Source organism: Rosa chinensis, chromosome 2 (genome assembly GCF_002994745.2).
Source record: "Rosa chinensis cultivar Old Blush chromosome 2, RchiOBHm-V2, whole genome shotgun sequence".
NCBI classification, from domain to species: domain Eukaryota; kingdom Viridiplantae; phylum Streptophyta; class Magnoliopsida; order Rosales; family Rosaceae; genus Rosa; species Rosa chinensis.
This window is the reverse complement of record NC_037089.1, coordinates 31,319,790-31,333,115: the sequence shown is the minus strand read 5'-3', so window position 1 is coordinate 31,333,115 and position 13,326 is coordinate 31,319,790. Positions and strand designations below refer to the sequence as shown.

General features: G+C 39.3%; 1 long non-coding RNA gene across 2 annotated transcripts; it reads left to right on the top strand.

Moving 5' to 3' along the window:
- The first annotated feature begins 9,604 nt into the window (after positions 1–9,604).
- On the top strand, positions 9,605–12,486 carry LOC112189989. 2 transcript variants are annotated; one of them, XR_002932158.2, is made up of 6 exons: positions 9,605–9,760; positions 9,867–9,949; positions 10,335–10,365; positions 10,951–11,025; positions 11,468–11,521; positions 12,247–12,486. It is a non-coding gene; the product is annotated as an uncharacterized LOC112189989 (long non-coding RNA). The 2 variants fall into 2 exon arrangements; XR_002932157.2 differs by having other exon boundaries at positions 9,867–10,093.
- The last annotated feature ends 840 nt before the right edge of the window (positions 12,487–13,326 follow it).

Sequence of the window (13,326 nt, the reverse complement as noted above, 5' to 3'; positions counted from 1 at the left end):
CATATCAAGCGTTTTAATGGCTTCATATCACCTGTCCGACTTTTCTCAGCCGATCCTTTATTTCTTCTTGAAAAGTCCGTATAAGTTTTGCTTTCATGACGTCTATGATGGTTTTGATTGATCTGGGGAGACTGGTGTGTAGGTCCTTTCCCAATCAACTCCTTGATAACAGAGACAGAGCGTTTATTATGAGTCCAAGTCTTGTCTCTTATTTTGAAGTTAAATTTGAAGACTTTGTATCTTTTTTTTCGATGACAAAAGACTTTGTATCTTGTGTTTGAATGCGGAATGAAAATGAAGGAAGTCGGTCTTTATTGGTGTACAGTGAGAGTTTCCTTCATATGAGAAAGTAGTGATAGCAATCAAAGCATCCTCACTTCCCATCAACGTATACCAAGTCATGCCTCCATGCATTCATCCTGAAAGAATAAGCCAAGAAATAATAACAATAAACACACTATACACATAGATTAGCACAAGGACTAGTTTGTACACGTACAAAATGTGCAAAAACAACCCATAGTTACGTTACGAAATCGGTATATATCTCTGAACTTATTATAAACTAGCCAACTCCCATTTCGATCATCTTAATTGGTTTATAAGGAAAAATTTGTCAACTACAACATCTAAAGAAAGAAACTTTCATCACAACATCATCTGTCTGCTTAACCAGCTCAAAGCACACAAACATCTCCTACTTTCAGATCATTCTGCCTGAAAGTACCTACTTGAGAGAACCTACTTGAGCGATAGTCACTAATCCACTTCACAGAGTCACAGACCACAACCTCTTTGAAACTTGAAGCTTGGCTGTGCTTTTCTTTCTCTTCATGTAATCTTTCACAAAGGTACCCACTATATGCCGCAGAGGCTAGATTAAATAGGTAACAAAGGGCAAACTGTGCACCAAATTAATGCCAAACATAGAAATAAGCTAGCGTAAGAGTAATGCTTCTCTGCAAAACAGATCAGATATAACGAGGGACAACAAAATTTCTCTGCCTGGCAAGGACAAAAGTTTCATAGTTGTGAAGAATTATAAAAAAAAACGTGTAACAAAGTGTTACATCTAATCCAGTTTATATAATCATGGCAGTGTAAACTCCATGCTCTCAATCATATTGATCCACTGGAAGACCTAATGAAACTTCTTTATTGAGAAGTTAAATCCATATTTGGATAATTACAAGATTATTTGTGAACATATATAGTTATCAAATGTGGGGTACGTTCATGTTCATACCAGAATTCCTTTGGTCAGATTAGTTTCGGTCAAAAGAGTTCTGAAGTAAGGATGATTCGATGAGTATTAGATTGGCTGCTTCAAGAGTGGATTTGCCAATCGAGGCTGCGAAGTCTCAATTGAACAAATCCTACTATTCATTTTTCCTCCAAAAACCAAGTGAAGAAATGAGCCTTCTAAAAGTGTATCAAAACTTATCCGTTCGAAACATACTAATTGACTCGTCAATATCCATAGATGTTTCCAATTCAATATCACTTTGTATTTCCAGTATCAGAAAATTAGAAACTCGCCGAGCTTTAAACCATTATCATGCACAAATTGCTTCCATCCCTTTTGTAAAAAGAACCTCTTGTTATCACTTTTACATCAACAAGCCAAGTTCAAGCAGGGGTCCGAAGATTGGACTGCTAGCTGGGGTACCCTTCCATCAAAATGCTTATGAAAAGCTTGTGGGTGTTGTAGGAAAATATGATTCGAGAGAATTGTGAGAGAAATTGTGTGTTCTATTATTGATAATAAGAGCCCTCTATATAGGGATTTACAGAGTACATACAAGGTAATAGAATCTGAATACAATTAGGAAATCTAGAACCTTCTCCTATTATAACTCTAGAACTATACCCTAGTTTGAAGAGGCACACTAGAATACAACATCATTCAACACTCCCCCTTGTGCCGTTCAAACTTGGTGATGACACTTTGATCGTTGCCTCACTACAAATCTTGCTAGGTAACAAAAACACAGTGGGACAAAAATAACCCTGGTCGAAGGACAAAAAGAGCACAACACGTCCTTCACTCTTCGAGATCGAACATGTAGACATCATCCTCCCCCTGATGTCGACATCTCCCCTGATTGCTACAATCATGGGAGTTCGGATAACTTTCTCAATCCGATGCTCTTCACATGTTTCTCGAAGGTGGATTTAGGTAACGACTTAGTAAATAAGTCTGCTACATTATCCTCTGATCGGATTTGATTTACTTCAATCTTTAGAAGTGATTGTTGTTGCTGATTGTAAAAGAAATTAGGCGATATATGCTTGGTGTTGTCGCCCTTGATGAAACCTAATTTCATTTGCTCAATACAAGCTGCATTATCTTCATAAATGCATGTAGGTTCATCTATGGTAGACTTCAAACCACAAGTTCCTCGGATGTGTCTAATTACAGACCTTAACCATATGCATTCACGCACGGCTTCATGTAGAGTAATAATCTCTGCATGATTCGAGGAAGTAGCAACAAGGGTCTGCTTTGTAGACCTCCAAGATATCGCAGTGCTTCCCATGGTAAAGACATAACCCGTTTGGGAGCAACCTTTGTGAGGGTCAAAGAGATACCCTGCATCAGCAAATCCCATCTAGAGGGGAGCAGGAGTAGGACGCCGGCCACTATGGGCAGTGGCGCCGGCGACTATATCACGGAAATTGGCGTTTTGCCTTATGGGGTCTGATCCCAAACTTTCGTCATTTTTCTTTTCTCTGTAGGGATAAAATAGGCCCATATCAATCGTACTTTTTAAGTATTGAAAGATTATCTTTACACTAATCCAATGATGGCGTATTGGCGCGGAACTATGCATGTCGAGCTAACAAGTTTAGTGCGAAGGAGATGTCCGGTCCTGTGCATTGAGCTAAGCTACAATAATGCGCCTATTGCACTTAGGTAGGACACTTCTGCTTCTAACAACTCTTCGTCCTCATCCTTTGGACTAAACGGATCTTTTCCGGGCTCAAGACTTCAGCCAACCATGAGAGTACTCACAAGCTTTGCTTTATCTTCGTTAAAGTGCCTTAGTAATTTCTGAGTGTACGCTGACTGATGGATCATAATCCCATCCCTACGGTGCTCGATTTCTAATCCGAGACAAAACCGTGTCTTCTCAAGATCTTTCATCTCAAATTCGGATTTCAAATATTTAGCAATTTCTCTTTAACTCATCTAGAGTTCCAATTAGATTCATGTCATTAACATAAACTGCTACATTTACAAATTCGGAACTTGTCCTTTTCATAAACACGCATGGGCATATTTCGTTGTTTACATATCTCTTCCCAATCAAGTAGTCACTTATACGGTTATACCACATCCGTCCGGATTGTTTCAATCCATATAGTGAGCGTTTCAATCTTATGGAAAACGCGCTCCGTGGTTTAGAGCCACTTGATTTGGGTAATTGAATTCCATCTGGAACCTTCATATATATCTCTGAATCTAGATCCCCATATATAGAGATATGTTGTAACCACATTCATAAGCTGCATGTCAAGTTTTTCGGAAACTACTAAACTGACAAGGTAGCGGAACGTTATAACGTCCATTACGGGAGAATAAATCTTCTCGTAATCGATTCCAGGGCGTTGTGAGAAACCTTGCGCCACAAGGCGGGTTTTGTATCTAACAACCTCATTTTTCTCATTATGCTTTCTAACAAAGACCTATTTATGGCCAACAAGCTTTATACTTGGGGGTGTCAGCGTTATAGGCCCAAATACCTATCTCTTTGTTAGTGAATCCAATTCAGCCTAGATCGCATCTTTCCATTTAGGTCAATCCGCTCTTCGTTGACATTCTTCAATAGAGTGAGGTTCGATATCATCATGTTCTATGATTCCTTGAGCAATAGAATATGCAAACACATCATCAAGGATAATAAAGTTTCTCTTCAACGTCTCATGTACACTAGTGTAATTCATGGAGATCTCTCTATTCTATGGAATTGGTTCTGTCATCGGAGCGTCCCCCAATGATATCTCTTGGACATAACCATAATCCAAAATATCTTCATGAGACGGATTATCTATATCGATGATTAATGGATCTTTTTGTGCCAAACTCGCTTTCTTTCTTGGGAGAGAATTCATCGAACCTTTGGGCCTCCATCGTTTTCTTGCAGGGAGGCTGGCCTTAACCACAGTGCCATCTCCATTAGGGAAGGCGGCGCCATGTATATCTCCCCTAGATATGGCGTCATATCCTCTACTTTTGGGGATATCAATCCTTGCAGGCACGTTTGCAGCAGGTATATGTGATATCGTCACTTTAGCGATATCAGAAAACGCATCAGGCATTGAATCTGCTACGTTCTGAAGATCGAGTATTCTTCACACTTCAATTTCGGACTGTGCGGTTCGGGGATCAAGATGAGACAAAGTTGGGACAGACCACGACAATTTCTATCGTTCCTTTTGAACATTAGTGTTCTTATCTCCCCCTAATGACCGGAAGACTGTCTCATCAAAGTGACAATCCGCAAATCTAGAGGTAAAGAGATCGCCTGTCAAGGGTTCTAAATAGTGGATGATCGTTGGAGAATCATATCCAACATAAATGCCTCATCATCTTTGAGGTCCCATTTTGGTGCCCTGTGGCTGTGACGTTATTGGCACATAAACTGCACACCCAAATATGCGTAAGTGTGAGACATCAGGCTCATATCAGTAACCAGCTGGGATGCAGAAAAAGGTTGAGTGGCAGTAGGCCTCAGACGAATAAGCACGGCTACATGCAATATTGCATAACCCCAAGTAGAAACAGGGAGATTGGTGCGCATAACCAATGCTCTAGCAACCATTTGAAGTCTTTTAATGGTGGCTTCTGTGAGGCCATTTTGGGTGTGAACATGAGGAACAGAATGTTCAACCTCAATCCCATGGACATGCAATAATCATCAAAAGTTTTTGATGTAAACTCCACAACATTGTCAAGACGTATTGACTTAATAGGGTGATCAGGGTGGTGAGCCAATAATTTAATGATTTGTGCTAGGAGTTTAGCAAATGCAGCATTTCTTGTGGACAAGAGCATGACATGTGACCAGCGTGTTGATGCATCAACCAACACCATAAAATATCTAAATGGTCAGCATGATGGTTGAATGGGTCCACAAATATCACCTTGGGTTCTTTGTAAGAATGGGATATTTTCTTTAGTGTCCTTTGGATAGGATGGTTTAGATCCTAACATTGCTAAAGAGCAGACTTTGAAAAATGAAAGATAAGCTTTAGAAGCAGAAAATGGGGTCAAGGAGGCAGTGTTGGCGTGAAAGCCAACCTTGGGCAGCAGTGGGTAGGCGGCTCCAGACAATGACAGCTGATTTTGCAGAGGAATGGCGCCATGTGGCTTCAGTGCCCTTCCTTGGACCGAATTTCTGTTTTGACTTCTTTTTGTTTTGAAAAATGGATGTCCGTGTGAAGTCTTTAGTATACATACCATCATATCACGACCTAGGTGTCTCAAACGGTCATGCCAAAGCCTATATGTGTCAGAATCTCATAAGTCATCTCTCATGACATGGTTGGATTCAATGATTCGGATAGTGGTTGCATACAACCCACTAGAGCGACACATAAGTTTCTCTAATACTTGTTTATGTCCGTAGTCATTAGAGATGATACAAAAGAACTCTTGTCCATTCTCACAATGTGTTTCCACATAAAATCCATTGGCTCTAATAGGGGATGAGAATGTGCAAAAGAACTTAATGGACAAGATTTCCTAATACGGTTTTTCGGTCTTTCTCTTATTTCTTCTCTCTGCGTCGTCTTTCTTCTTTGTTTTCTTTCTTCTATCTGCATCTTCTTTTTCCTTTCTTCTTTCTTCTTTCTCTTATTTCTTCTCTCTGCGTCGTCTTTCTTCTATCTGCATCTTCTTTTTCCTTTCTTCTTTCTTCTTCTCTACTAAAGGGGAAGGATATATGAACTGTCCGTTAAGTTCTCTATTGAAGAGGCACCAGAATTTTCGGCATCCGGAGCTAGAATTCGAAGAAATCGGGACATGCATGTATCTGATAGCGTTTCGCATCAATGTCTAGGCAGTAAGTGTGATCCAGATTTTGAACTTCTTCGAATCTGCGATGACCAACAAGGTGGGATCGATCTGTGTTCTGTGATGTGGTCTCTGATCACCATACCTCTTCTGCTTCTGTTTTTGACTTTTTCGAGATTGATAGATCTGTGATGTTCTATAGTTTTTGGGTTGATCTATATGTATTGAGTTTTGTATTGTTGTAAAACAAAGATTATGGATTAGTTTTGTAACGAGAAATTTTCGAATCAGTGTCGTCTTTCGGGATGAAGAAATCGGCGATATAGAACCGAAAACCCAGACAAACCGGACCGTTTAGTCTCGGTTCGGGTTTACGCCGGTCCCTGTTTTCAGCAAGTCGAAGCCTGGCCCGAAATTCCTCTGCCGGTCCCGGTCCCGGTCCCTGTAAAAGCAGTGCCGGTCTGGGACCGTGCCCAGCCCTAGGCTCTAATATCTTTAAAACTCAATAGGGTCCTTCTGGCCCTAGGAGCATATAAAGCTTCGTTGACTTTAATATTTGTGCCATTTGGCAACATAAATTGGGCTGGTCCTCTACCATGAATCAATTTAGATGATCCAGCCATTGTAGTCATAGAAGATCGAGTAGGCGTCATCCATAGAAAAAGTTGCCTATTTTGAAGAATAGTATGTGTGGTTGCACTATCCACGAGGCATTCTAGCTCTCCGGGAAACATACTGGAAATAATAAAGTTCGGAATTAAAATATGTCCAAGACATTAAATAATAAAATGATACTTTATTAATAAAAAATAGCCAATGATTACATCAATGTTTCTTAACCAAAGTCTAATCCAAAAAATAAAAATCAAACTTACACAAATTGTAGTTACTCAATCCGTTCGGTAACTCCAATTTAGTTGTGACCAGGTAAGGTAAGGCGAGATTTTGGTGGAGCAAAGCTCTCTTTTAAAACCGTTCTCTCAGTTCAAACATTTCCTAGACATCACAATTAATTGGGTGAGCCTAGAGAGAAAGAGTTAATACAGAATGTCATTTATTGACTAAGGCATAATTGCCATTACATAATAGTTGGAAAATAAAAATAACTAATCTAATCAAAGTCTGCGGCATCCTTGTGCACTTCATCTCCAGCTTTGAAGTCCTCTCTGGTGAGATTGTCGTCTTCACCATATTCTTCTTCTCTGCAAGGTATACTTCTTGCTCCCTCAGGTCCCTGTACGCCTTGTATCTTGCGGCTAGTTGCTCGCTTGCTTTGCACTGCCTGAACCAATGCTCACTTGATCCACATCGATGACACACGTCATTGTGGTTGCCTCCATTTAATTGAGGTGCATGTTGTGGACGTTCCCTAGGAAGGTTGGCACCACCACCACGACCAGTGACTCCACGGCCACCTCTCCCACGTTGCCACCACGTGTACCTGCTCCAGTTTGGCAGTTACCATCCTTGTTAGGGCGGTTATATGGATCCATACGTCCATCATGTCCCTTATTCTTTGGGTTTCGCTCCTTGCGCCCTCCTTTGGGTGCATTATAATTCGCCTCATGAACGCTCTTAGTTCTAACAGGCCTTGAATTATAATTATTCACAAGTATGTTATCATGTTTCTTAGCGACAAACATAACATTAAGAAGCTGATTAAACCTCGTGATCCATCCAGCATTGCATTCGTTTCGATATTGCTTTGATACCAAGATTGCTGAGACGGGGAAGGTGGAGAGAGTTTTTTCAATTAACTCTTGGTCTGTGATAGGCTGTCCACAAAACCTCAACATGGATTTGAGGCAAAGAGCTTATGAATTATATTCAGCAACAGTTTTGAAGTCTGCAACACGCAGATTGCTCCATTGAACCTTCAAATCAGAGAGGAGGGAATCTTGGACATTGTCAAAACGCTCTTCTAGCGCTACCCATAATTCTCTTGCATCTCTGATCGACATGTACTCCAAACGAAGTGATTTATCCATGTGTCATCATATCAGGATGACTGCTCAAGCATGCTTAGTGGCTGTAGGATCGAAAACAAGATCTGGGTTTGATGGCCGGATTATGGGTAATATTCCCAAAGAAGTGAGGTGGTTCTCAACGTCGGTCACCCAGCTATGATATTCAGAACCCGTTGAGTCAAGCATGGAAAGTTGAGTCTTGGTTCATTCGACATCCTGAAAATAAGAAGAAGAAATAGATTAGTATCGGAGTAAAAACTTCCACGATCACTAATAATAAGATTTCCGAGCTATGCTACCAAGAAATCAATTTCCAAGTTTATTTGGATTAGACAGAAACAATGATGTTTAATATGGTCAAAGATCGATGCTTGAGGATGCTCTTAGTCCTACGATCACAGACGCTCTTAGTTCGTATATAGCGTGAATCCCCACAATTTCCGCTTATTAAATAATCGAACCCATGTTATAGAAATGTGGGATGGAGGAAAAAGGGAAGATTGCAATCCCCGAAGAAAATAAAGAAATTTAAAAGACAAGAAAGCAGGATCTTTAATCTTAAAAACTTACTTGTTGATTCGAGGCTTGAGAACACGCGAGTGTTTATGCAGGCGTGTTGGAAAACAGGCTGTGGGGATATGCGAGTTAGGTGAGCTTTGGGCGAGGCTAGCTGAACGGGGGAGCTGCGGGTGCTACAGGGCCATGGGACTGCGGGGCTGTAGGTAGCAATGATTTCACGGGCACGTAGAGAGGGGGCGCGCGCTGGGCTGGTTGACGTAGGGGCGTGCTGGCTGTCGCAGGGTCGAGCAAGTGTGTGCGGGGGCAGGCTGTAGGGCTGAGGATTGCAAGGGCAGACGCTAGCGTGGGCTAGCTGTGTGCGGTGGTTGCGGAGGTAGCGGGCTAGCGTAGGGCTATGGGGGCAGTAGATGCAGGATGCACACTCGGGGAGCAGCGAGAGGAAGAGCAGACCGTGGGATCCATGGAAGGGGATGATCTAGTTGGAGAGAGAAAGAGGTTCTGAAAATTTGAGCTAGCTAAAGCGAAAGGTAGGGGACGAGTGAAGATGGGGCGATGAGATCGGTGAGATGGTGGCCTTGAGGAAGGTTCTGGATTTCAAAAATGAGAAGTTTCAAGAAGAGAGAGAAATGGAATTCTGGTAACCAAAAGGAAGAAGAAGAGAGAAATGGAGTTATGCGGCTGACAGAAAAGAGGAGAGGGGGAGAGAGAGAGAGAGTAGGGTTAGGAATTAATATTAGAGAGAATGATTTGGTGTGGGGAGGTCTACAATATAAAAATATGAGCCCTATTTTATAGTCAATAATATAGAGATCGACACATGCCTGAAAGTGCAGGCTCGGGCCCGAACCGTATTTTGAAAGTTAAGGCCTGGCCTGAACCGTTTTGATAAAAAAAAAAAAAAAAAGGGCCTGAACTATATGGGTCGGGCCTTGACAGGCCAGTCCGGGTTTACGGGTTTTCAGGCTTAAATGCCCGGCCCTTACAAATTCTCTCCTCTAATATGAACAGTGTAGTGACGAATGTGCCCCTTCTTGTTTATAGTTTTACTCGATTGCCCCCGTTTGTTATGCTGTCTCTTTCTTGCCATCTTCCGTGTTGTTATGTTTCCACGAAGAGAGATCGGTAGCCTAAAAGAGAGAGGGGGAAAGCGAGAAAGGTAGAGTACTGTTTTGATTAGAGAGAGGGTGAGGAGTTTGCATGACTGGAGATTTGAGCTTTTTTGGCGCAGGGATTTTGGTCGTCGGTTGCTGACGAGGTTGGGTTCTGATCAGACTAAGAGTGGATTCAGATTTTGTTTTGTCTTCATTGGCTTTGGAGAGTTTCAATTTATCTGATTTCTGTTTATTATGGTTGTCTTGCAGTTGGCTACTATTTGGTTGGAGTGCAAGGATAATTTTGTGTCGTCAATAATGTTTGTGTTGATTCAGATAAATTGCAGTCGGAAGTAATTCTCTCTGATGTTCTTAATCTGCTGAAAAGAAAGAGTAGGATTATTCGGGATTCAATCTTTTCAGGATTATTTGGTTGGGAAAAAAGAAAGAAAGAAAGTAGGATCAATATTGGGGAACCTCTCCTTCTGGAAAAACAGGTCCAATGGTGGCTGGAATTTGGGATCAAAGCTTAAACTATTAAATTAAAGTGATTTGATTGATCAATCAGTCCATTCTCTACTTGATCGAAGTCTTGGTTTTGCAGATTTTTTATTTCTGTTTCTTTCAGTAACTTTTTTTTTTGTTGGTGTTTATTATTGCATGAGTCTTTCTCCTTTTGATTTTTGATTCTTTGTGAGGTGGTTTCCTCTGTTTATTTGGTTTGTGATTGATTTTCAGGCATAAATAAGAGAAGCCAATTTCTGATCAGGTAAGTTGAGGATTATGGTATTCATTATTTTGATATTTACGCTATCTCACCACATGCACACACAATAGGGTTTAGTTAAGGGTAAGTAAACAGAAAGTGTAATTACTAATTTGAATGTTGGTTTCTGCTTTATTCATTGTTTATTTTAGTGGTCAATAACAATCAGTTAGGAACATTTGGTTTTCTTATGAATCTTGATGTTGGATATGAACACAAAGAAATAAGCATGAAAAGCTACGTCTGGGAATTAGATCCATTTCAATTATCAAACACTGCCTCTCCATGACTTAATAAGCAAATATATATATATATATATAGGCAATTATAAAAAGATCTGCGAAGTCCTGAAAACTGTAGTCGATGTGTTGTAATTTTTCTTTTAGTACGTTCTTGCTAATAGTTTTTTCCAAGTGCTGTGTAAGCTAATTGCCTTCAAATTGAACTGCAATCTAATCATGGATGCTGCTGAAAATCTATTTCTTACATCAACCTTGAATTTTACTTACCATATGTTGTGATTTGTGTTTTTTGCTTGGTTTTCTGTCATTTCCTTACTCAGAGTTGTTTGTTGTTTGGGATTTGTAGGGTCGCAGGTGGTAATGACTTGGTTTTGTTGAATGCACTGAACATGTAAATTTCGAAATATGGCATCTTGTATAAGTAAGTAAGTTTTTACTCTCTCTTTGATGTTAGTGTTTTGGAACACTAGGAATGAACTAACACTTCACGTCCAACGCTAATAGCTTACCGTAGTTCAGTTGATGTAGCTGGATAGCCTTTTTCCTCCTTAATGAGAAGGCACTCATTACCATCTATTCGTGTTCTTCTATTGATTCTATCCCATAATAGTGCCCATCTCAATTTGAAACTTTCTAACTTCCTTTTACCGCCTTTGCACCTTCAGTTTGTAACCTTTTCAATGTACAGAATACATGTTGAGATATACTGTTTTCAATTGTGTATATATACTACTTCCAGCGTTTTCATAGTAATCTCATATTCTGCCTTTTATTTGATTGTGTCTTCTATTTTATTCTTATTCTGCCTGTCATTCTTATTTGATTGTATATATGTATATAATATTTTCAGTGTTTTAATCTAGAATTTCCAGATTTGCATTTGGAATCGAGCAAAAAGGTCAGAGAAGAAACTGAAGGTAAGTATTGTCAGTTTACCTGCAAATTAACCTATTATATATACTGTCCTTCTCAATTATTTATGTTAGTAGTTAAATGTTGTTGAAAGGAGTGAGGAATCAGTAGTTGTGCTAACATGAGTTTCATTATTTAGATTTATGTTTCGCAAATTGAGATATAGAAATGGAATTGCTTCTTCTTCTGATTGAATTATGACTAAATATTGTAACCAGTTTTGAACTTGGTCAATGTATTTGAAGATTCTTTATATAATCCATAATACTCAGAAACTGTGGAATAAGGGTTAGCGTATAATTATTGTTGTTTCACATGGAAATACTGTTAAAACTATGGAAACCAATAGTCATAGCTGAACACCAAGATTCATTTGCATTAGTCTTTGATTGTTGTGCTACTTTAGTTTTGGACATTTGGCTCATCCCTTCTTTGAGTTAAAAGGAGTGAGATGTGTATTCCTAGGGTTCAAGAGTTTAAGCATTTGGAGTGGATTTACAAGGGTTCTAGATCTAGAGGACCAGCAATGTGTCTATTTGCACACTTCACATTAGTTCTTTGTCCTGTTAATGAAGAAACATTGATCCCCTTTTACATTGTATGATATTTATGATACCGAGTAGGGATTGTACTGTAAATTTTGTTTGGACTCAACTTTGCATTCCATAAATTTATTATAGCAAAAGCAAGTAGTGACATATACCTAAAATTGCAGCTGAAACTTTTACAGGTACTGCTAAATTACAGGGATCCAATGGTCTGAGAAAAATAATGAGGAGGAAGACTATTATATTTGTACAAGTACTTCAATTATTGTGGTTATTGGATTTTCCTCTACCCCCATTTGTTAGTTCAAGGAGGGGATATCACTATTTTTAGGCTGAATGAGTTTAAGAATTACTGTATGAGTTACAAGTGTTTTAAATTTTAAAATATAGGATATAAAAGAAAAGCAGTGTACATTACAACCGTTGCTCTTGCGAACTGCTGCTTACTTACCATTTTATAGTGTAGTGAATGATCAAATTTATGGTTTGGAATGGAAAGACCTAAAACCAAAAGTACATTTTGCACTTTAATTGTATCATGCGATATATTATCATGCACCAAAATATGTTTTCCAGTTTGTGGCAAGTTTCGGTAGTAATTATTATTCTTTTGTTTTTGTTTTGATTGCAGGTATTTGGGAAATGGAAAAAAAAAAAAAAAATCAATGGATATTAATAGTTCGCATGAAAATTCAGATGGAATCAGCTCTTTTGAATTTGCTTTTTAGCCAAGTACCAAATACATCGAAACCTATTCAGTCCCATGCCATGCAAGATTAAAATCCAAGGACCATTTTTTCAATGATGTTAATAAAAGGCCAAGCGGACCATAAAGATATTATTTCGCTTCCTATAAGAGATTGTCATGTGACCCATTTTTATGAAACAATGATTTGTATACTTTTGAACAATGTATATATAGAAGACTTGTGAAGCCATGGAAATATTTTTTGTTCTTTCATGACGATCACATCAACTATTTTTGATGCAATAATAGTTTGTACGTATTTTTCAATGCGATAATAGTTTGTAAGTGTTGATACAATATAAACTAACTAATAAACAATTTTGATTAACTTTAGTTTGCATATCTTCCATGTTAATTACTTTTTTATATTACTGTTCTAAAACTTGGCTGCCCAGGCCGCTAGGCGCTAGGAGGTGACTCTCTGACTCGAGGAACGCCAAATCGGGGGGTTGGGCGGGCTGCAATTAGGCGGCCGCCTAGGTACTTGGACGGTTGGGCAGTTGGGCATTCATCT